Raw genomic sequence first — 25,171 nt, forward strand, 5'->3', positions numbered from 1 at the left:
ATTCCCTGTTTGGTCTTCAACTCTTCACCTATCCATAGTTCTGAAAGGTAACTTCTCTCTTGCTCCTCTAATTATTAGTTCACGGTGTCACTCTTTATGTCTAAATCACATGTCCATTTGGAGCTTATCTTAGTATATGGCATAAGGAATGTAAATAACTTTTTCAAAGCTAATTTCAGCTTGGCTTGCTGAGTGTTAAAACACATCAGTGGAGGTTTGTGAGTATAGAAACCTAACCCCTCAGTGTTATCCTTAGAACACTAAGAGTAAGTAGGGGTCACCCTCTAGGGGCCTTAAACTACAAGTTGAGAGTTAGTTGGGGGAGTAGCTGAGAGGGAGTGTTACCCTAGGAATATGTAAACATTTATATTATTAGGCTTGAGCTAGTGGGATACCTGTTATTGCAAGTATTCCATCAGAGGCTGGTCAACCACTTGTCTGGGATATTGTGGAATATTGACTAGTTGGTCCACATAGATCACAGCCTTGTGGTGGAAGTAGCTTTGGATAGGTATTAATAGGCATCCACTGAAGTGTTACATCAATTAATTAATTAAGCATTTATTTAAAAACTTAAGGCACTGTGCTAAGTGCTTTACAAATATCTTATTAAATCCTTACAACAACCCTAGGAGATAGATACTATCTATAGTTATCTCTTCCACATTGTGGGGATTAGGGCTGCAGTGTGGCACCCCCACGATCTGGAAAATCCTCATAAAATTTTTTGAACCTCCCTTCATACCAGAGAAGAAATATGAACTTTTTCATGTTCTTTTATGGAATGTTTACAGCACCTTGTTGTAAAATTTGGGTTAAGTATTTGGTCATAGATTCTTTGTTGTCTGCTGGCCTTCGTATGTCATCTGCAGCTTCTGCAAAACTCCTCCCAACTTCCCATTTAATTTCTTATGCCAACCTGAGACACATTAAAAATGACATGGGGAAAGTTGAAATGTGGAAGAGATAGCTGTATTATTATCTCATTTTAAGAAACTGAGGCAGACAATGATTAAGTGAGGCTAAGGGTCATAAATCTAGTAAATGTCTGAGGCTGGATTTGAACTCAGGTCTTCCTGACTTCACCCATGATGTCACCCAGCTGCCTTTAGGTGTCATAGCAGACTAACCTTGAGTGCTTCTACCTTTGTAGCAACATCTCAATTAAAATAAAAGTATGTAAAATACTCCAAGGAGAAACACACATACCATCTATTCTCCTGGCTAAACTCCTTGTGTAGATGAGGGTGTCAGAAAGGCATATTAACAGAAGTGGATAAAGACAATCATTAGAGAACTCCACACCACTGCATTTGAGATGCTCTGTTACAACTGAATATCACCACTTCCACTGCACTCAGCACACAACCAATCCACCTTCTCAAAATATAAGTGGTTCGTTTGCAAATACGAAGTGTGGGAGTCCTCCTCTATTTTCTTGTATGTACTGCCCAAAAGCAGCTCCAGAGTGGGAAAAAGGCTGGTGAAATCTTATGGGTCTATGAACCCCTGCTGATGCCTTCCTGCTTTGCAACCCAATTTCCCTACCTGTAACAATGGGACAATATATAAGAAGACCGCCCTTCTTGGTATAGAAGATTGTGTTGAATGACCTCTAAATCCCTTCCATCCCTGAGGTTCATAACATCCAGATTTTGCAAGACATTATGCTACTCTATGTGAATAGACTTAGTTCTGTCATTAAGCAGCTCCATCTCATTACATTCTGCCCTGCTAGATATGAGCTGTTGGGTATTGAAGAAAGGTTTCAAATAGATGAGGGAAAATATTATTGCCTGGATTGCCCAGAACTTGAAAAGTGGACAGCAGGTGGCTCTTTGATCTGCAGTCTTTGGCTTATCACACAGTGATCGCAGCAGCTGCCACCCCAATTGACCACAAGAAATATTTATGAACTTGGGTGGGTCCTTTAGAGAGCTGTAGAATTGCCAGCAATGATGGGGAAGGGGAAATGGGAGAAAGTTCATGGAGGGAAGAGGACCTTAGTTGTTGTTGAATTAAATTTGATATTTAGTAGAAGTGAGTATAAAACCTTTCCTTTCTTCAATAAATAATATAAAATTTTGCACATTTTTCATTTGTGGCAAAATGCTTCAGACAGGAGTTGAACCAGATGTCTCTTCCAATCCTAAGATTCCTTAAAATGAGGCAATATAAGCCTTAATAATACCATTTTATAGATGGGGTCGCCGAAGCTGCAAGAGGTTAAATAACTGTTCACACAGCTAATAAGTGATAGAACCAGGATTCAAACTCAGGTTTCTGGAGACAAAGTCTAGCACTCTTTCCGCTATACCACATCCTCCCCCTAATGCTTCCTGTTACAAAACCAGGAGCCAGATACTTCTTTATGTCTCAATATTTATTTTCACTGGACCTGTGCTTTAATCAATGTAGAGAATTTCTGGGAGAAAATCCCCTTCCCTTGGGAAGGTGCAAAGCAATAATTGCCCTTCAGAATGTATTCATAGAGAGTAGGAAAGTAGAAGAGCTCTGATCAAGCATCTTCTATCCCTGTTGTGCCTGTCCCCTGAGGAAAAGTGACAAGGAATTGGGACAGGTGACTTCTATCTAACCCAAAATGACACCCCCACCCCTGCAATAGGAGAATTCTGCTTTCAGCTGTGGCTGCCTGATTTACAACCTCAGGTGAGAAGAGGAGTGAAGCTTTCCTGACTGAGAGCCTTCATTCTGCTGTGTATGTCCCCTGAGGAAAGGTTGCTAGAAGCTGGTGGAGCAACTGCCATCTGGGTCACCACCTCCTGCTGCCCTGATGTTGCCAACCTCCAGTGGACAGAGGAGCAACCTTCTCTTTGACCTCAGGCCTTCCATCTCCTGTAGTACCTGTTCCTTGAGGGAAGAGAAACAGGAAAGTCCATGAGGAGTGTGACTTCTATCTCTTGCTATGAAGTTTTCTGCCTAATCTCTGCCTTTGGAGGGAAGAGGAGTAATGAGACAAGGCCTCCCATTTGACCAGCTGCCTTTTATCTCATGCTCCAATTGTCTTCAGTTCTATCTCTAGCCTCTTCTGGAAAGACAAGTGACACCTTCCACTCAATGATGAACATTCTCGTACCTGGCCATACCCTACACATTCCAGTGATTCTAAACTCTCATAGGTCTTCATCCAAATCCCATTCTCCTTCTCCCACCATCTGATTACTTATTCCCATCCCCCTCATTCCTTCTGCCCCAAAGTCTCAACCAAAAGCCACCCACTGCCACCTCTGTGCCCTCTGGAATTTCTGTTTCATAGGCATCAAACTTCTCTTATCTTAAATCTTTTCCTTTTTCACTCTCTCCATCTTCTAGCTATTACTAAAGCCTGACACCTGTAATGACAGCCTCTGTGGCTATCATTTCCAGTACTGGCTGCATTTTTACTCATTCTTCTCAGCTCACTGATCAAAGCTAGGAAGTTGGAATACTTCTTGTTGCCACTTCTAGGTTCTTCCTCTACCTCCATCCCTCAGTTCACTTAATCTAAATCTACCACACAACCAAAATCCCAGTAGCTGTTGAGTATACACTTCTAGATTACTCTTCTTCCTTCCTCAATGCATTCAATGCCTGGATCACACTTTTTTTCCTCTCCTGTCCAACTCTGCCCTTACCCATAAATGCATCACTTCCATGTCTAGAAGTCCCAAATCTCCTTGATCTGACCATGATTTATTAGCTTCCACCTTTCTATCTGCCTTCCTCTACCAAATTCCACTCTTCATCCACCCCGTGACTGTTAATCTATTAATTCCTTGACCCCTCAGTTCTCTCTTAGACCATCACCCTTGCATTAGCTGCTCTCTCCTCTTTTCCCCATCTTGAATCCTTGGTGAACCAGTTCACTACACTGTCCTCTTCTCTTGAGTCCTTAGCCCCCCTTATCATATTGCTGATCCCTCCCTGCCAAGCCTCAGTCTTGGATCACTCCCTCCACCTCCTTTCACTCCTATACATGTACTGTTGAACAAAAGTGGGAAAATTCATGCAACTGTTCTGATTGGACCCACTATAAATTATGTTACAAAACCTCAATTTAGCCTGCAAAGTTGCTAGGCAATCCTTCTATAGCTCCCTCATCAATTCACTATCTCACTGTTTACAATTGCTCTCCCAAACCTTTTAACCTTCCTCAAACTTCCCATGACTGCTCTTCCTCTACCCTCCCAGCTGAGAACCTTGTCTAATATTTTACAGAAAAAAAATTGAGGTCATTGTCCATGATCTCCATTTTCTCCTTTCTTCCTTGTCTGAGAACACTCATATGCCCTCTGCCACTATCTCCTTCTTTGTACCTGTGTCACATGAAGCGGTGGCCTTACTCCTTACCAAGGCTAATCTCTTTACCTGTACAAGCAACCTCATCCATTCCCATCTCCTTCAAGAGATTAGTTCTGTCATCATCACTCTATCACTTATTTTCAATGTTCCTACAATCATTTCCATCCTCAAAAACTCCTCATTTGATCCTTCCACCCCCACTAATTATCATCTTCATTATTCCACTGAAACTACTCTCTCTCTCCAAAGTTACCAATGATCTCTTTGTTGCTAAATCCAATGATCTTTTCTCAGTTCTTGTTCTCTTTGACCTCTCTGCAGCCTTTGACATTGTTGTTTACAATCTTCTTGATATTCTCTTCTCTTTAGATTTTTGGGACACCACTCTCTCCTGGTTCTTTTCCTACTTATCAGACCACTTCTCAGTCTTCTTTTCTGGATCCTTATCCAGATCCCATCATCTAACCATTCTAGGCCCTCCCTCTATACTACTTCACCTGATAATCTCATCAGCTCCCACGGATTTAATTACCATCTCAATACTGCTGATTCTCAGATTCTGCCCCAATATGTCTGCTGATCTCCAGTCTCAAATTTCTAACTGCCTTTCAGTCATCTTGATGTCCAATAGATATCATAAACTCAGTATGACCAAAACAGAATTCACTATATTTCCCCTTAAATCCTCCCTCTTCCTAACTATACTGTTACTACGATTACTATTATTATTAACTATTACTGTAGAGGGCAACACCATTCTCCCAGTTTCTGAGGCTCACAATCTAGCAGTCATCCTGGATTCCTCACTATCTCTCAGTTTCTAGGCCCAAGTTATTGCCAAGGCCTGTTGATTTCACCTTTGCAACATCTTTTGAGTAAGTTCCCTTCTTTCTTCTGATACTTCCCCCGCTCTAGTGCAGGCTCTCATCCCTTCATGCCTGGCATACTGCAAGAGCCTATTGGTGGGTCTGCCTGCCTCAAGCCTCTCCCCACTCCAATCTAATATACATTTAACTATCAAAGTGAATTTCCTAAGGGTCAGATCTGATCCTGTCACTCCTCTACCCAATAAACAAAAGTGGCTTCCTATTGTCTCCAGGATCAAATATCAAATTCTCTGTTTGACATTCAAAGCCCTTCATAACCAGCCTCTCCTACCCAACCTTTCCAGTTTTCTTACACCTCACATCCCATCAGGTACTCTTCAGTCCAGTGACATTGGCCTCTTGACTTTTCCATGAACAAAACACTCCGTCTCTTGGCTCTGAGAATTTTCTCTGATTGTCTACCATGCCTGGAATGCTCTCTCTCCTCATTTCCACTTTCTGGCTTCCTTTAAATCCAAGCTAAAATCCCATCTTTTACTGGCAGCTTTTCTTAACACCTCTCCGTTCTAGTGCCTTCCTTCTTTTAATTGTTTCCTATTTGTCGTGTATATAGCTTATTTGTCCATATCCATTTGCTTGTTATCTGCCCCATTAGATTGTGAGCTCCTTGAAGTTGGGGGCTGTCTTTTGTCTCTTTTTGTATCCCTGTTGCTTAACATAGTTCCCAGAATGTACTAAGTGCTTAATAAATTTTAATGGATTGACTGGGAATAGCTTGGATCTATGTGAAGTTAAGGGACTTGTCTGGGGACACACAGTCAGTATGTGTCAGAATGAGACTAACCCAAGTCTTCTTCACTGCAGGGCTATTTCCTTTACCTTGATAACTTTCTTCACACCTGTATTGGTAATTCAGGTGGGACTTTTTTTTTTTTACTATTTTCTCTTTAAGAATGCTAAAGTAATAAAGTGCCTTTGATTAAGCCTTACTAGGTACAAAGCCCCAGGCCCATACCCCTTTGCTAACTAGGTGTAAAGCCCTAGGCTCACACACTTTTGCTGATTAGGTGTGAACCCTCAGGCCCTAAAAAGGGTATATAAACTCAGAAGTTAGCATTTTGTGTGGGGTTAACTCATGGAAGGAGTGTTGAGACTCTGGGCAAGCCGTTATAACTACCCCCACCCCCACCCCAGCTCTGCCAACTCAGACCCATTGGTTCTTCTCTGGTAACTATGAATTGTGATTTGGTCTGTTTATATTGTCTCTGTAATTTGTTTGTATTTGCTCTGAAGTTCAGGGTTCTGGCTTTTCCCCCTGAACTAAGTGAATGATATGTGTATGTTGGATTAAAGTGAGATTGTTAACCCCTTAAAGTTACTTTCCTTAGTAAAGCAGATCAAAGAATCTGTGCTGGCAGCTCTTGTTGCTGGTCTTGTTGGGTCTTACACCCCTGCAGCAGTTGCTAGCCAAATTGTTGTTACAACACCTTTATATACAGCTAATAAAATAAGTAAATTTGTAGTTGGGACCCTTGACACTTTAAGGTAATGACCAAATTTTCCTTTTGTATCTTTAAACATATGATCAGAAACATGTCATAATAATAACATCAATAAACAGTGACAAATAATATGTAGAAATAAAAGTTTAATTCCATCAATGTTGTTTGCAGAAGCCAAAGCTACATAGTAAGATTATCAAAAACAATTTGCACAGACTTTGTCTATGACTCCTACAGCAATAGAAGAGACATACCTGTGAGTGGTTCAAGTGACTTTTTGCCTCTGATTAATAAGACTGCTCTTTAGGAGTGAACTAATTCACCAGTGGGGCTATAAATGCATGAGTCCTTAGAAAACACAGAAAAAGAGTTAAAGGGAAGTACTGATTTCCCTTCCCTCCTATATTAGGAGGAGAGGCAGGCAGTATCTTTTATAAATCTGAATTTTTATTATCATTACTTTTCCTAAGATGCCAGAATTCCAGCTTCTCCAGAATGTCAATCACCACATCTTAATAAGTAAATAGCTACTTTCCAAGTCCAATGTGTACTTCTTATCTTACTGCTTTTTTTTTTAAATCCATTATTTTCTCGGGGGTATGGAGCTTTCCATGAAGAACAGATCAGCATCTTCTTTGCATTTTATAGTCTTCAAGAGTTTTCTGGGGCACTGAAAGGTTAAATGACTTGTCCAGGGTCACATAGACAGTATATGTCTGATTTGCCTGGCCAAACAGTTTCTCCTGATTCCAAAGCCAGCTGTTTATCCACTATACCAACAATAACTCTCTGAGGTTAGTAGGCCACATATATTATTAACTCTGTTTTACATGTGGGGAAACTGAGCCTTGCCAGCAATTACATAGTTGGTAAGTAACTGAGTTTGGATTTGAACTCAAATCTTTTACCTACAAATCTAATATTCTCTCGTCATTTGCTTGGGGCAGGGAGAAACAAAGAAAATAAACCATTGCACATCAGCTTCTGGAAAAGGGAGAAAAGTATTCAGTGGGGAAAACGAACATATACTTTCAATCATGAAATCTAGGAAGTTTATAATGCATAATTATTTATTTCAAGAATGCAGAGCTCCTTGTTTAACTATCATAATGTAACAGCCAATGACTGCTAGTCTGGGTCACCAAGTGCTGTTCACACCTATGGATCATCATAGCAACAATTCAGCAAAACATTCCCCCAACATAAACCCTTGATTCAAAAAGTTCAGCTCTTCTACAACTGCTAGAAGATTATATTACCACTTGTAGTAACTACTCATTTATGTTCTTCCAGTCTCATAACAAGGGCTTTCAAAACATTGTTACTTGACACATTCCATTTCTATATAAACAAGATAGTCTTTGAGTGAGATGCCTTTCCAAGCTGGGTTAAATTTGAGACATAAGTGCACTTCAGAGTTTAAATAGAGTGGAATACAAATGTGAGCAGAAGAAAGAGGCATCTTACACTGATCTGCATTTTTGATGTAACCTGTAAGATAGAAGAGACACTGGGGCCTTTACTCACTCATTGTCCCCACAGCTTGACCTTACAGTTATTTACAGCTAATTCCTCAGTTTGATTCTATCACTTAACAAAAGCATCTTACTCGTAAATTGGGTAACCAAAGAATGGAGATATAAGTGGGGGAAAAAAAACTCATTTTCTTTTCATTCCCTTTTTTTATTTTCTCAGATTGCAGGGTTGGTCATAGTTTACCATAGCAAATATGGTGGGGTTTTCTTCTTTCGAAGGCTGGATCTCAGGACTAAGAGACAAGTAGCCTCTAAACAGTTAGAGGAATATCTAGAGCATCCATCATAGGATCATAGATTTAAATCTGAAAGTGACCTTAAAAGCCACCTAGTTTAATCCTCCTATTTTTTATAGGTAGGGAAACTGAGGCCCAGAAAGGTTAAATGACTTACTCATAGTTCTAGGTAGCAAATGTCAGAGGTGGGATTTGAATTTAGGTGTTCCTGGCTCCAACCCTGGCAAGATATTCACTATGCCAAGCCACAAGGGCTGAGAAATCTTGTCCTTCACTTTCTCTTCTTTTCGGGGTCTTTAAGTCTTTAGAGAAATTATCGTGAGTACCATTTTTGTAGTATCTTTCCAAACTTTTCCATTCTCCTTAAATTTCCAACCTCACCCTCTCTGTGTCTTACTTAGTATGACTTTGTCTTTTGTTTTGTTGAAAACATTGAGTCATTCAATTCAAGTGCCTACTATATGCCAGACACTGTGCTAAGTGTTGGGGATACAAATAAGAAAAAGAAAGGCAGTTTCTAAAATCAAGATCCTTTAAAATAAAGGAATTTGCGATCTAATAGGGGAAGACAACATGGAATGGTGTGGGGGAATGAAGGGGTTATCCAGAAGAGACCATCTTGGAACCAATTAGAGCTTCATATGGAAGGTGGAGTGAGCTACACAGTCCAGGGTCTGTCCTCTACAAAGGAAAGCTTTGGGTGGAGTTGAGGGGTCCATCCTCCAGCCCTGGGAGGAAGCCCAGGGAGGTAGGAAGGCATTAAATATTCAAGTTAGCAGCATGGTGATGAGATACAAAGTGATGAGTCTATCCCGGGAGGGGCATGTTCTATGGAGCTGAAACCAAGCAGAGCTGCAGATGGAAGGTGGAATCTGCCACAACTTCCTCCATTCCTTGGTGTATCTCTCTAACAACATTCATTGTCTTCTCCATTTCCTCTTTTCAGAGGCTAACCTCTCAACCTGAACTCTGATGCTAGACTCTCTATTTGTCATCTATTTTCTTTCTCCCTTTCATTTTTAATATCACCTTCTCTGTTCTCTCCCTTTTGCCTAAAAACATCCAAATTTTTTTCCAAAATCTTATAAACCTTCCCTTTATCCGATTAGTGCTTCAAGCTACTATATTACCTATATTTCTTCAACTGTCAACTTCAATATAATAGTCTATTCTTTCTGCCTCCAATTCTTCATCTGTTAACCTCTTGTTATTTGACTTCTAATTCTGTCACTCTATGGAAACCGATCTTTCCAAGGTTACCAATAACTAATCCTACAATCCAATAGCCTTTCCTTATTCCTTAACTTCTCTAGATCATACTATACTCATGATCACTCCTCTTTATTTAGATTTTGACATTGCTAATATTATTTGAGGTTGGGGTTCACAGAATCCTAGTATTCACTTTTTTAGTGTAGAGAGATCTAGTGGTTAAACATTATAGTGGTAGTGTTACATTAATCATTGCCAATATAATAGTTGAATAATATATTTAATTCCAAATTGGGGGGTGGGGTGGGAATTATAGTTTACTCATCTTTTGCTTCCTCAATGAGGTCACTGGCAGGGCAAATTTTAATATGCCCTTTGGGGCTAAATAACTTTATATTTTTTCCCATTTTTTCCTTTCTTCTCTCCTTTGCTTTCATTCATTTTATCTTGAAATAAAAATGTCATTTTGTAGATGGGGAGAAAATAATTTGTCCTGAGATCTAGGTAGCAAGAGATTCAATTTTTTCCAATGCTCTTCTGATAAAGATAATATTTTTCCCTAATAGTGGAATTTTCATTTTTAATAATTCTTTTGTGTTTATTTCTAGATCTCCGGTATCTGACAGCTATTTTTAAAGTTAAATATTTTACTAGAAATTTAACATTAAATATTAATTCAAACAACTAAATTAAGCTATTAACTGCTTACACTTAAGTTAATTAATTTCAAAGCATAATGTATCCTAAACCTTTTTCAATCTTTACCCCTACTCAGTCCCCATCAGAATTCTTTGTTCATTCTCATTCACTTTTTTCCTCATATGACAATAGCTAGTGTTATTTTTTTAAGTCAGAGAAAGGCATGATTGGAAAGGATCTCAAAGAATACTTAATTTATAACCATTGTTATTCTTTTCTCTTCACCTATGAGCACTGTGGCATTTTTTAAAGAATGGCAATGCCTCCTAGGATTTATGTGCTATAAATTGGCAAGACTTGCTCTGGTGGCCTGTGGAACTATCCAAGCTGCAGTATCTAATTCTAGCCTCTTGATTATGGGTGTAGAGGTGATAAATGAAAACAGAAATAAAAGTTGTCCTGGCCAGTAATGTGCTAACAACAACCAGGGTAATCAACATTCATATAGCACTTTATGGCTAACAAAGTATTTTCTCTCCCAACAGCCCTTCAGGCTGTGCAGTGCAAATATTGTCCTCCCCATTTTACAGATGAGGAAACTGAGGCTCAGAGAAGTTATCTCACTTGCTTACAAGCATATATGATCAGTAAGTGGCAAACCTGGAACTCAACTGCAGGAATTAGAAAAGTTTATTTTTAATTTATTAATCAAGGACATTGCTTTGACTTTAAAAATTGGTTAATGGTGGTGGATAAAAAAATTACAAAATGTTTCCTTGTGCTATTTATTCATGTGATTATGGAGAACAGAAGACAAAGAGAAAAAAGATGTCTTTAGGAGCCAAATTAATATGGTATACTTGATAGAGCATTATATTTGGAGTTAGCAACTGTTGGGTTTGATTCTTGCCCTGGGCAGCTAATAGCTGTGTGATCCTGGGCAAGTCACTTAACCTCTCTCTCTCTCTCACTTTGCTGGTGTACGAAATGGGGATAATAATAGCATCTGCCTCATAGGATTAGTGTGAGGATTGAATAAGAGAATACATTTCAAGTGTTTTCCACACCTTAAAGAACTACACAAACGTTAGCTATCATTATTTTCATCCTCATCATTACATAACATGGAGCCTAGGGTATGATACCTAAAAACATGATATTTATTCAGTACTGGCTGTAGGTGTTAGACCAACCATTCTCTGTATGCACTAGTAGATGTAATCTAAGGTTCTCACTAGTTTTAAAGGTCTAACATCTTGTCACACCACTCTTACATATAAAGGTGTTCTTCAAAAGTGCCAATGAATTGAATGATTCACTTGAAATAAATGAACACAAACATCATTACATGTCCAACAAAAATGGATTGATTTGTCACTTTTTATTAATGGCTGATTTCTCATTTAAATGCCATGGACCCGGGAAGTAGAAGCCGAGTCCTCATATGGAAGCAATTCCTCATTTGTAGAAAGAATGGGTTGTACTGGATAGCGTTGGTGATCCTTTCTAGTTTTAATAATTAATGCATCTGTAAACTTATGGAATGCTCAATATAGAGCAATTGAGAAGTGTGAATGACACAAGAGATCTCATTCCAAGTTGTATCTGTCGAGCAGCTATGCATAATGTTTTTACATTTAGAGGCTGGTTCAGAAAGGATGAAGGTCACTCAGAACTAATAGGAAATCACTAATAGAAAAATAACGCAGATTTTGTTTAAGAAAAAGACTTCATTGGGTCCATCTTGTCCCCCTCCACCCATCTCCTCTCCAATTTTACTATAGTAGTCTGTTGTTTTTTTTTTTTTTTTCCTGGGAGACCGATATAGTACTGGGGGAATGTGTGAGCCACAGGTGTGCACAGTCTTGGAAGGTAGGAGATTAGAGTTGAGCTTGCCAACTAGTAAGAGGGTTGAAAAAGATATGGTATCATTAAAAGATACTTGTGTGCACTATACTTGTTGGAAAATAGGGTAGCAACTGAACTGAAGATGTCCAGACTAATCCCTGATTTTCCCCTCCACTCTTTTATCTTCTAGACCATTTGGCAAGTTTCTGGAACCACAAGGAATGTCAATTAAATTCACTTCAATTTAGTACAAATGTATTAAACATCTACTATCTGCCAGGTGCTGTGATGGGTGCTATGGATACAAAGCAGTTAATCAAACAAAGGTACAAAGCAGTTAATCAGTCAAGGAATGGGTATTTTTGATGTCTATTGTGTGTTAGGCATTATTCTAGGTTCTGGTAATATAAAGACAAAAGTGAAAGAGCTCCTACCTTCAAGGATTTTATATTCTCTTGGGGGAAAACAACCATGTATGCAGATAAGTAAATAAATACAAACTATATATTCAAAGGAAATTTGATTGGAAGACTAATACTTAAGGTGAATAGCCCTTGAAAGACTTGAAGGAAGTTAGGGATTCCAAGAGGCAATAGTGAAGAGGGAGAGCATTCCAGGCATGGGAAACTGCCTGAGTAAAGACATGGAGGAGAGATATCCAGTGTCAAGTATGGGGAATATATAAAGTAGGCCAGTTTGGCTGGGGCGTAGCATACATGAAAGGGGAGTAATGTGAGATCAGTGTGGAAAGATCAGTCTGTCGTAGTCAGAGTATTGGGAGCTAGAGGGAACTTCAGAAATCATATCTAGTCCTAGCGTTGTTAACCTTTTTGGCATCGTGGATCCCTTCGTTGATCTGCTGAAACCTTTGGACTCCTTAGAATAATGTGGTTTAAAAAATTCATAATTGACAGAGATATTAAATTCCAATTAGAGGCTACCAAAAATAAAGATGTATTATTTTCCCATCCAAATTCATGGTCTCTTTTAAATCTATTCACTAACCTTAACCTAGAACTCAGGTTAAAAAACCCTGATCTTTCATTTTGCTTTTGTGTTAACTCCCAGAGAAATTAAAGAGTGATGCTCTCAAGGTCACACATAAGAATGAGCAGAATTGGAATTTAAACCTAGGCTCATTGGGCACTATGCCACACTGCTTGGACCCTTCTTTGAATGGCTTACCTCACTTCCTAGAGTCAAGAAGGAAGGAGAGAGAGTAGCCCCTCCCCCATACCTTCATCTCGGGTCACCTCCCTCTTCTATTGTTTTCTCTTTTTAAGGAACTTCTCTCACTGCCTCTCGAGGTCTGTCTTTTACCTGGATGTCTTTCACCAAAGAAGGGATTGAAGAAACAGGTTTGCACCTAAAAAGCATACAGGAATCTGGAGAGAGTGCCCAGAGACTTGATGGGCACCAAAGACTAATGGTAATGTATTCTCTCACACTTTTAATATATTCCCTCATGACAGCCTTGGGTTTCTCTTCCAGGGCTGGGTAATGATTTCTTTGCCTGCCAGTGAACAGAAGGAGGAAGGGAGCGGGGGGGGGGGGGGGGGGGGGGAAGGGAGAGGAGAGGGGGGAGAGAGAGAGAGAGAGAGAGAGAGAGAGATGGTTTGTCCAACTTACAGACAGAACACTCTCTTCTAATTGGCTCTGGAAAGTGATGGATGGGTAGCAGATGCTTCCACCAGCCTTAGGCTCTTTCTCTCAATCTGAGATCCCTGACGGAAACTCACGAAAGATTGTTCAACTCTTCAGCAGAGGACTCCTAGAGTAGGCAGGGCATCTTGGGACTCAGTAAATGTGCTGATGCTGAGGTTGGGATCCTTAAGAGGAAATAGTTCCTTTTCCTCCCCTGGTCTCCCCTGTCATGATTGTCCCATTGCCTATAGTACTAGCATTCAGGCTAACCATGATCTCTTAGCCTGGGGCCAAGCACACTAAAATTTGGTCTCTTGGGAACACAACCTTATATCATCCATCATCCATCTGTCTGTGAGTCACTGAGATGTCCCAGGACCAAGGAGAGTTTCTCTCTCTCTTTCCATTCTCCACTTTCACTGGGCACATTGGGCAAAGCTCCCCCAACTTGTGCCTGACAAGTGACCCAGACACCTGTCTGTCTGCAACATTATCCATAGGTCAGTACTGCCTTGCCTCCAGGAGGCCTGACTCAAACCCTTTGCACTTTGTTCAGCTTGGCTATCCAACAACCCTTGGCCTGTCCTCTTTTGGCATTCAAAAGTAGGGATGACTCTGCTAATGATCAATTTTCATAGCCTTAATCTAAGAGCTATGCCAAGACCCACTGAATACTTTCTTTCAGGGTCAATTTGCACATGGCGGGGGGAAAAATACAGGTAGCATTTTCTCCCCAATACTTCTAAAATTAATCATGTCCAAGACTCCAAGTCCACCCTAGGCTTCCTTTCCCAAACAGCTGAACTGTTTCTGGTGAGTTTTGGTGTTTAAATTGAGTGAGCAAGGGAGAGAGTCTGGGACTGAGTGAAGCATCTGCTGCCCGTCGATCACCTCCCCCAGCCAGTTGAAGCAGGACATTTCAGTCTGTGGCCTGATACGGCCATCTCTCTCCCCAACTGCTGACTGTTGCAGATGAAGAAATCATTACCCAGTGGTCAGTGTAAGAAAAACACAGGGCTGTCATGAAGGAATAGATTAACATATGTGAGGACTCATTACAGTTAGTACTTCATTAGTCCAAATACCTTCTAAATCTAGTGATGTGCTGCTTGCTTATGGGCCTGGGTAAAAAAAAAAAACTTATTTGATTCAATTCAATACAACAGCAAATGATTAAGTGTAAGACACTACTGGGTGATATAAAGATAAAAATGAAAAAAATCTCTGCCCTCAAGGAGTTTATATACTATGAACATTGATAAGTAACTACAAGGTAATTTCAAAAGACATAAGACACTAACAGCTAGAGGTGTCAGGGAAGGAAGGAAGTGACACCTGAGCTAAGTCTGAAAGGAAGCTAAGGATTCTAAAATATATAAATGATGGGGGAATGTGTTCCAGGTTTGGTGAACAACATGTGCCAAAACATGGAAGCAGGAGATGGAATCCTTGTTCAGGGAATTCCAAGGAACAGTAGGATACCTTTGGCTGAAATATAGAGTATATGAAGGGTAGTAACATGGATAGAACAGATAGAGCACCAGGCCTGGAGTCAGCAGAACCTGAGTTCAAATCTGGCCTCCACTTACCAGCTGTGTGACCCTGGGCAAGTCACTTAACTCTGTTTGCCTCAGTTTCCTCATCTGTAAAATAAGATGGAGAAGGAAATGGCAAACCACTCCATTATCTTTGCCAAGGGGTCACTGTGAGTCAGACAGTACTGAAAAACAGTTTAACAGTGGCTAGACTGCTGGGCTTGGAGTCAGGAAGAGTCCTCTTCCTAATCTGGCCCGAGACACTAGGTGTGTGACCCTGGGCAAGTCAATTAATCTTATTTGCCTCACTTCTTCATCCGTAAAATGAGCTGGAGAAGGAAATGGCAAACCACTCCAGTATCTACCTTTGCCAAGAAAACCCCAAATGGGGTTACAAAGAGTAGGACGCTAATTAAATAACAATGTGAAATAATTCTAAAAAGACAGGTGGAAGCTAGATTGAGTCTTTCAACACCTTTAGGAACATAGATTTTAATTGAGAGCTGGAAGGGAACAATAATTTATTAAGTGTCTACTATGTGCCAGGCACTACATTAAGCACCTTACAAATATTATCTCATTTGAGGCTACCTAGTCCAATCTTCCTTCATATTATTAGGAGATTTCAAGGGTGCAGTTTTGGTGTTGTCATTCAATGTTAACAAGCTTTAAGCAATGCTTAAAGGTACTAGGGGTGAAAAAGTATAGTCTTAATATTAATGTGAATTCATCATGATAAGGAATGAGTCACAAGTTATGCCAAATAGAGTCCTAAGGGTGAAAACCTAGGGCAGTCTATGAATTATTTAGATTATGGATTAACCATCTATTTATTCAACAAGCATTTGTTATATGACTACTATGTACTAAATACATTGTGTGTATATATGTGTGTAGAATCATATTTAGAGCTAGCTATATGTCCATAGATATCACGTCACTCACTGGCCTCATGATTCCTAGAGAATGTGTTTTTGAGTGCTTTGCCCAGTGTCACATAGGGTGAATTGGCACAGTAAGGATTCAAATCTAGATCTTCTAGCTACAAAAATCAGCTCTCTTCCCACTCTGTACCAACATAGCATTTTTGAACAAGGGCATCTTTTCTTTTTGCTCCCCTATGTGAGTGGCCTCTGCTCTTAGGACCTCAGACCTTTTCTCCTGCCCCTCCTGATTCTGCTCTGTTTGACTTCAAGCCTTCTGTCATCTCTTGCCCAGATTATCACAATAGACTCCTAATTGGTCTCTTGCCCTTCACTCCTTCCTGTCACCAACCCATCCTTTGCACAGCTTTCAAAATGTTATTCCTAAAACACAAATCTGATTATGTCATCCCTCAACCCTTCCTCCCCAACAAAATCGTCAATGCCTCATGATTGCCTCTAGGGAAAAAATCCTCAGAAACTCCTCACAATCTGAGTCACATCACTTTTCTAGTCTTATTTCCTATTGTACCCCTCTACTCAAACTAGCTCATTACAAACTACTGTAGTCAAACCACTGGTTGTTCCTCATCCATGAGATTCTGTCTCTTACCTTTGTCCTTTTGCATAAGTGATCTCTCAGGATGGGCATGAACTTCTTCTCACTTTAGCTCAGATGCCATCTCTCTCCTCCAGGAGACCTTACTTATCCTCCCAGTTATTAACACTTTCTCCCTCTTGATGTTCTTTTTTCATATTATTGACTATAACAAGACATATCATGTTGCATTATAGGATATGTGTGATAATAATGATGACAGTGATGATGATAGCTAGGATTTATGTAGTGCTGCAAGGTTATTGGATTTGATCCTCTAATTTGACCCCTTTGAGGTTGGTGCCGTCATCACCATCATTATGATGGCTATCCTCATTTTATAGCTGAGGAACTTGAGATTGAGAGAAGCTAAGTGATTTTCTTAGGGTCACACAGCTAGTACATATCTGAGGGAGGATTTGAAGACAGGTCTTTCTGACTCCAAGCTCAGGGCTCGATTCCCTGCACCTGACTTCAAACATGTACTGGGAGAGGTGTCATTGTCTTTTGTTGAGATGTTTCCTTCCAAACAGGGTCTCATGTCAAATTAAATAAAACTTTAGGTGGCATGATGTCACATACATGATGCAGCATGGCTCATATCATATGACAGGTATGGCATGGTGACATTGCGACAATATAATTATAACATGACAAAAGACACTAGCTTATCACAGCAAAGTACATAATGCCATACATGACCCACTACTAATGTGGCACATTTGTCATGTTATGCACATGTCACAAACATATGTCACACGAATGACGCACAATATATGCATGATGTGTCACATAATGTAATGTCACAAAATATGGTAATATAAAGGAATTTCAAGAGGAAAGAGTAGCTAAGAAATGTGGAAATAGGAAAGGCCTCATGGAGGGATTGACATCTGAGGAGAGGGATTGCATTCTTGACATGAGAGGCCACTTAGACAAAGGTGGAGAGGGAAGAGACGGAATGTCACGTATAGGAACTCATTCAACTAGAGAGTGTGTATGAAATAAGCCTAAAGAAGTAAATGAAAGCCATATTGGGACAAACTTTAATCATCAAGCTGAGGATTTTCTATTCTTATCTGGAAAAATTGAGGAGGCTTGAGGATTTTTTTAAAATAATAAATTTATTTTTTATTTTTAGTTTACAACACTCAGTTCCACAAGCTTTTCAGTTACAAATTTTCTCTCCATCCCTCTCACCCCGCCCCAAGACAGCATGTAATCCACTATAGGTTCTACATATACCTTCACACTGAACTTATTTACATAATAGTCCAGTTGTAAAAAAGAATTATAACCAATGGAATGAATCATGAGAAAGGAGAAATGAAACCAAAAAAGAAGGAAAGAAAAGAGAGAGCAAAAAATTTGCCTCAATCTGTATTAAGACTCCGTATTTTTTTTCTCTGGATGTGCATAGCTTTTTACATCATGAGTCTTTTGGAGCTGTCTTTGGACCTTGCATTGATGAGAGGAGTCGAGTCTATCAAAGTTAGTCCTTACAGATATTGTGTGTCTGTAATCATGTATAATGAACTCCTGGTTCTTCTCCCCTCACTCAGCATCAGTTCATATATGTCATTCCAGTTTGTAATGAAGTCCGTCTGCTCCTCATTTCTTAGAGCACAGTAGTATTCCATTACATTCATAAACCACAACTTGTTTATCCATTCCCCAATTGATGGGCATACCCTTGACTTCCAATTTTTTGCCACCACAAATAGAGCTGCTATAAATATTTTTGTACATATGGATCCCTTTCCCACTTGTATGATTTCTTTGGGATATAGCCCTAGGAGTGGTATTGCTGGGTCAAAGGGTATGTACATTTTTATAGCCCTTTGGGCATAGGTCCATATTGCTCTCCAGAATGCCTGGTTCAGGATTTTTAAGTTGAGTGATGACAAGATCAGAACCATGTTTTAGGATGACCACTTTGACAGCAATTTGAAGGATGGGTCAGAAAGGGAAAAGAGTGAAGGCAAGGAGATCAATTAGGATGATACTGCAATAATGTTGGGAAAAACTAGGATAGTGGCCATAATATGGTGCTCATAGTATATCATTTATTTTCCAGTAGAGGCTTCTTGAGGACAGTGGCTATTTAATTCTTGCCTTTGTATCTCCAGTGCCAAGTAGCAAAGCCTGGTAAATAAAAGTTGCTTAATAAATGTAAGTGAGCTGAGCTAACCTCTCCAATGTTGAATTTCCAGACCAGTTCTTGGAAGGGAGGATCTCAGTGAAAGACAATGATGCCTCTTTCAGTACATTGTGGCTTCTTGGGCCATTCTGTAGTAGCAGACTGTAGTGGAAAGACCACTCAGTATGGAAGTGGAAGAGCTGGGTTTGAGTCCAAGTTCTATTACTTATTAAATATGACGACAAGGGCAAGTCTTAGAAAACTCTTTGAACCTTAATTTTCAACTCTGTAAAATGGGGATGTGTTTTTTTTCCAATGTGACATTGAGCAAGTTAATTAACTTCTCAGTATACCCCAGGTAGTTCTCTAAGATTGTAAACAGTTGCAAAAGTGCATTGATAGAGGAAATTTCTTCACCACAAATTCCCTATGTCAAATGACATCACAAGTCTAGAACAAAAAATAATTTATACCAAAGGGTTGTTGTGATAGTCAAATGAGATAATGCATATAAGGCAAATATAAAAGAAATAAAGTACTGTCAAAATATTATTTTATTTTTATTCATAACATTGTTAACTAATTGTTTAGCACTTTGGACTTGGAGTCAGGAAAACCTGAGTTCAAATCCTGCCTCATATACTTGCTAGCTATGTGACTCTGGGTAAGTCACTTAACCTTTATCAGCCTCAGTTTCCTAATCTGCAAAATGGTATAATAATAGCACCTACTTCCCAGGGTTCTAGTGAGTATAAAATGTGTTAATATATGCAAAGAACTTTGAAAACCTTAAAATGATGCATAAATGTTTGCTATTGTTATGATTATTATTCGTGTTAATTGAATTAATATTTAATAATTTATATTATTCATCTTGAGCTTATTATTAGTACTGTTAGTAGAAGGCATCATGTCATAGGGTAGAGAAGGTTGTTCTGGGGTTATGACTACCTGGGTTCTAGTTGTGTTTCTGACATGTTAGTCATGTGACCCTGGGCAAATCATTTGCCCTCTTTGCTCCTTAGGCAGCCTTATAAGCTTCTAAGGTATGGAGTATTCCTACAGTGAGATTCCTCACTAGGAAGCTACTTATGCTGATGAAATCCCAGGTCTGGACAAAACTAAAATTAGCCTTACTAATAAAATTACTTTTCATTGATGGCAAAAAGGAGAAGGGAGCAGAATGTGGAGCGGAGTGGAAAGACAGACAGACACTCTGGGGGGCAAGTGAGGAACCAACTGAATGGAATGATGTGGGAAAATGGAACAGATGAATAAAATGATGCTCATTAAGAGATTTTGAGAGATCTGGTGAAAAAAGAGGAAGAAAGGGGGAGCAATGAAACATGCATGGCTCTGGAAAATGTACAGTTTCACATGGTCACATTTCTTCCACCACCTTCATTCTGCCTTTCCAACATTACCCACCAGGAATCATTGGATTCTGCCTCCTTCTCTGGGTATCTTAAAATGTGACCCCGCTTTCTTGCATGCCCAAGACCCGTGCATGTCTCTCAATATTGCCCTTCCCTTCCCAGCCATTCTCTTGCCAAGCTCTCCTCTAATCTCCTGCCTTCCAGCATCCTGCACACTCCACAGTCCGCACATTCCTCGAAGTCAGGACACAGCTCCCAGCGCTCTTTCATCACTCAAAGAGCAGACTTGCTACAAAGCAGAGGACACAGGGCCAGGCAGCCCAGTTAAAATTCATTCACACTGTTCTCTGATTGGCTAAAGCCTGGCTGCTGGTGGGGACTAAGATCATCCCGTTTAGTGAGCTGTCATTCAAAAACAGATTGGACTCCACCACTTGGACTTGATTGATATATCTATTAGAGGGAGGGTGGGGATAAGGGAAAGAACACTGGACTTTGCATCTCATTGTCTTTGTATTCTGAGTGCCTAGTACAGTGCCTTAACAGAGTAGACTTTTCCATTGTTGATCTTGTCACTTGTGCTCTGACTCACCATGTTTGACTGTGTGCACATACATGTAGCATATAGAACATATAAGCCCTTCCAACTCTCAATCCTCTGATCCTCTGCCCCCAGCATATATCTGCATAGAGGGGAATTGCTCTTATTTCTCTTTCCTTCTCAATGATGGCCATGACATCAGGAAGGTGATGCCATGACTTAATCACTCAGCAGGTGTAGAACTTTCTCCGTGTTCGCCTGCCACCTTCCAGTCGTCTTCCACCTTATACTCTCCCATATAATTCTATGATCCAGTGACATTGGTCTTCTTTACTGTTCCTCAAAGAAGGCACTCCATTTTCTGACTCTTGGTGTTTTCATTTGCCATACGCTATACCTACAGTGCTCTCCCTCCTTATCTCAGCCTCCTGGCTTCCTTCAAATCCCATCTAAAATCCCCCATTCTCCATGAAGCCTTTCTCAATCTCTGCTATTTCCAATTTATTTTTATGTGGTTTATTATTACAGAGTTGTTTGCATGTTTGTCTCCCCATTAGATTGAGATCAGGCACTATCTTTTACCTTTCTTTGTATCCTCAATGCTTAATATAGTGCCTGGCACATAGTAGGTATTTAATAATGTTTATTGGTTGAATGACTTTAAAGCACAATATGTTAGTTATTGTTACTGTTCATGCCTGTCCTTGTGGCCAGCCAAGAATTTTGCAGGCATTTATTACTGAACTTGGGTATAGTCATATGTAGTATCCTGCTCAGATTTGCAGGTGACATAAAATTTAAAGGGATGACTGATGCTGAGTGAAGTGAGCAGAACCAAGAGAACATTGTACACAGTAACAGCAGCATTGTGTAAGGATCAACTTTGATAGATTTAGCTCTTTTCAGCAATACAATTATCTAAGACAATTCCAAAAGACTCATGATGGAAAATGCTTCCTACATCTAGGGAAAGAACTATGGAGTCTGAATGCAGATCAAAGCATACCATTTTCACTATTTTTGTTTTTGTTTTTTCTTTCTTGTGGTTTTTCCCTTTTTGTTCTGATTCTTCTTTCACAACATGACTAATGTGGAAATATTTTTAATGTACATGTATGGCCTATATCAGATTGCATGCTATCTTGGGGAGGGAGGAAAGGAAGGAGAGGAAAAAATTTAGAACGCAAAATCTTATAAAAGTGAATGTTGAAAACTAAAAACAAATTAATTAATTAATAATTAATAATTTTTTTAAAAAATCAGATAAAGTTAGTCTGGAATATTTGGTTGAATTATGGAATGAATGGTAAATGGTGGAATGAACATGGGCTCTGGAATCAGAGAATCTGGGGTTAGATATTACCTTTGATGTTTGCTACCTAGCTGACCTTTGTTCCAGTCTCTGATAGTCATGGAGCCCTTCTCCTCACTTAGACTAACCCTTTTTTTCTCCCCTTGATCTCATTCTGGCCAATCTTCTCCTGTGGATCACCATCTCAATTATTTCTACTCTTTCTCTTCAGTTTCTCCTTATCTACTAATTCCTTTCTAGCTGTCTAAGAATTGATAGGAACCTTCAAAGTAATCTAAAAACACCCTCTACAATATTCTCAGCAAGTGACCATCCATCATGATTCTGAAGATGTTTAAGCAATGGGGAACTCATTACTTCAGAAGGTAGTTAATTTCATTTTTGGACAGCTTCAGTTTACATCAAGCTGAGTTCTGCTTTTCTATAACTTTCACATATTAGACCTAGTTCTGTCCTCTGGAGACAAGCAGAAAAAAGCCAACACAAAATCTTCACACACACACACACACACACACACACAATCTTCAAGTATTTTAAGACAATTATCGTGCTCTTCCACAATTCTATTCTACTATAGACAAATATTCACAAATCTTATATGTAGCATCATTATGGATTCTTTTCTCACTACCGTCTCACCACCAAAGTAATACGATTTGATCAAAGAGTCAAAGTATTTAACATATGATAACAACTAAGTGGTACAGTGGATAGAATACTAGGCCTAGAGTCGGGAAGACTCGTTAACCTTTGCAAAGCACTACCCTTACAATGCTTCTATGAGGTAGGCAGAATACTGAGGCTGGAACCAAAAGAAAATATGCTAACAATAATAGTTATCATTTCTAGAGTGTTTAAAGGTTTGCAAAGTGCTTTACAAATATTGTCTCCTTTTATCTTCACAATAACCCTGCGAGGTAAGGGGCTATTATTATCATCATTTTACAGATGAGGAAACGAAGGCAGACAAAAGTTAAATAACTTGTCCAGAGTTACACTGCTAGTAAATGTCTAAGGAAGAGTTTGAACTTAGGTCTTTCTGATTCCAGGTCTAGTGGTCTAGCCACAATGCCACCTAGTTGTCTAGTTTAAAAGGGCATAGGACTCAGTAATTGGAGAATAGTATCCTGGTGAACTTGGCCAAATCTCTTAATTTTTCTGAGATTCAATTTTATTTTCTGCAAAATTAGAACATTAGATTAGATGGTTTCAAGGGTCCATTCTAGCTCTCACATTTCAATGTGATAGATCACCAAATATGGCCCTGATCCTGAACCTCTTAGGTCACATCTTCCATTGGCTAGAACAGTGGTCTCTAAACTTTTTTGATCACTCACCTAATCAGTAAAATATTTTCAACCATGCATCATAGATCTCTGCACATTTATTTAGAAATCATATCAATATAATGTTATATATGTTATATTAATTATATATTATGTTACATAATATATTATTATATATTAATTATATATTATGTTAAAATGTATTATATATACAATGTATATATTATATACATTATAAAACAATCTGATTTTTTAAAAGAAGATAAAGATGAGATAAATAATCTTAAAATATTTTTATTTTAACATTTAACATTTTAACAATTAACATTACAAAAGCCTATTTGCTTTTAACAACAAGGTGATTGAATTTGCTTCGCTATTTTTGGGAAATCCCTGTGTATGTCTTGGAGGGACAGGAGAGATTTATAAATAATAATTGTTTCTTAAAAATTAAATATTCAGTTTATTTGTTCTCTGGATCTGACCAAACAGATGAATTGCTTTTTGAAAATACTTCTAAAAATAAATTAAATGGCAAGCTATTAACCAAATAATAGGCCATAACAGCCAGTAACCATAATAGCTTTACAGCAGGAGTCATGTTTCCCTCTATACAGCTATTTGCTAGCCATTTGTCTTAGGCATTATTGGTTTTGTTTGGATGTTGGCAAGTAGGTGGCCCAGCGACTAGAGGGCTCGGCCTAGAGTCAGGAAGATCTGAGTTCTAATCTTGCCACAGACAACAACCCGTATGAGCCTGGGCAAGTCAGTTTACCTGTCTGTTTCAATTTCTTCATCTGTAAAATGGAGATACTAATAACAAAAATGAGACGATATTTGCAAAGTGCTTTGCAAACCTTAAAGTGCTATATAATTGCCAGTGGTAGTAGTAGCTGTTGTTGCTATCATTAGCCTTATGAGTTGTTTGAGTTGCATAGGATGAAGTTCACGTGTAGCCCTTAGTCAAGGAGACCTGGAATGGGGATATGCTGGCTGAGTTAAAGCCTGTTCTTGGGGTGAATCTCATAGAAAACAGTATTTTATAAGATCTAACCCCAGATCCTCTGATTCCAGAGCCCAAGTTCATTCTACTGTTCACCGTTCATTCCATAATTCAACCAAATGTTCCAGACTAGCTTTACTTGATCTTTTTTAAAATTACTGATTAATTCATTAATTTGTTTTTAGTTTTCAACATTCACTTTTATAAAGGGAGCCTAACCCTTGGGGTTTGACAACCTCTTTATTCCTGAGTGGACTGTTATTGTGAGGGACCTGGAGGTACCCTATTCAGCAAGGATCTGGAGAGCTACAGCTGTATATCCTTACTGTTCATATTATGCAAAAGCACCTTTAAAATTATTTGCCTCAATGATCTAATGTCCCCAGATTATGAGCTTGTATTTGGGCCTCCGTTAACAATGAAAAAATAATATGCAAAAGCGATTTCAACTCACAGCAAGTTTTCCAAATCATTCCACTATTCTTTCTTTATATGGCTTTGCTTAATGGATGCTAATGTACTTTAAGTTCTTGTTTGTGTTTAGCTATTTTAGTTTTCTTTTTGTATGAGGGAGCAAAAAGACCAGTTTGGTTGTACTATAAAGTATGGGAAGGGAAGTAGCATGTAATAAGAGAAAAAAGATGGTTTGGGGCCAGGTTGTGATGAGCTTCACATACCAAACAGAGGAATTTATATTTGTTCTTAAAGCAAG

This window comes from Trichosurus vulpecula, chromosome 7 (assembly GCF_011100635.1).
Source record: "Trichosurus vulpecula isolate mTriVul1 chromosome 7, mTriVul1.pri, whole genome shotgun sequence".
Classification (NCBI taxonomy): Eukaryota; Metazoa; Chordata; class Mammalia; order Diprotodontia; family Phalangeridae; genus Trichosurus; species Trichosurus vulpecula.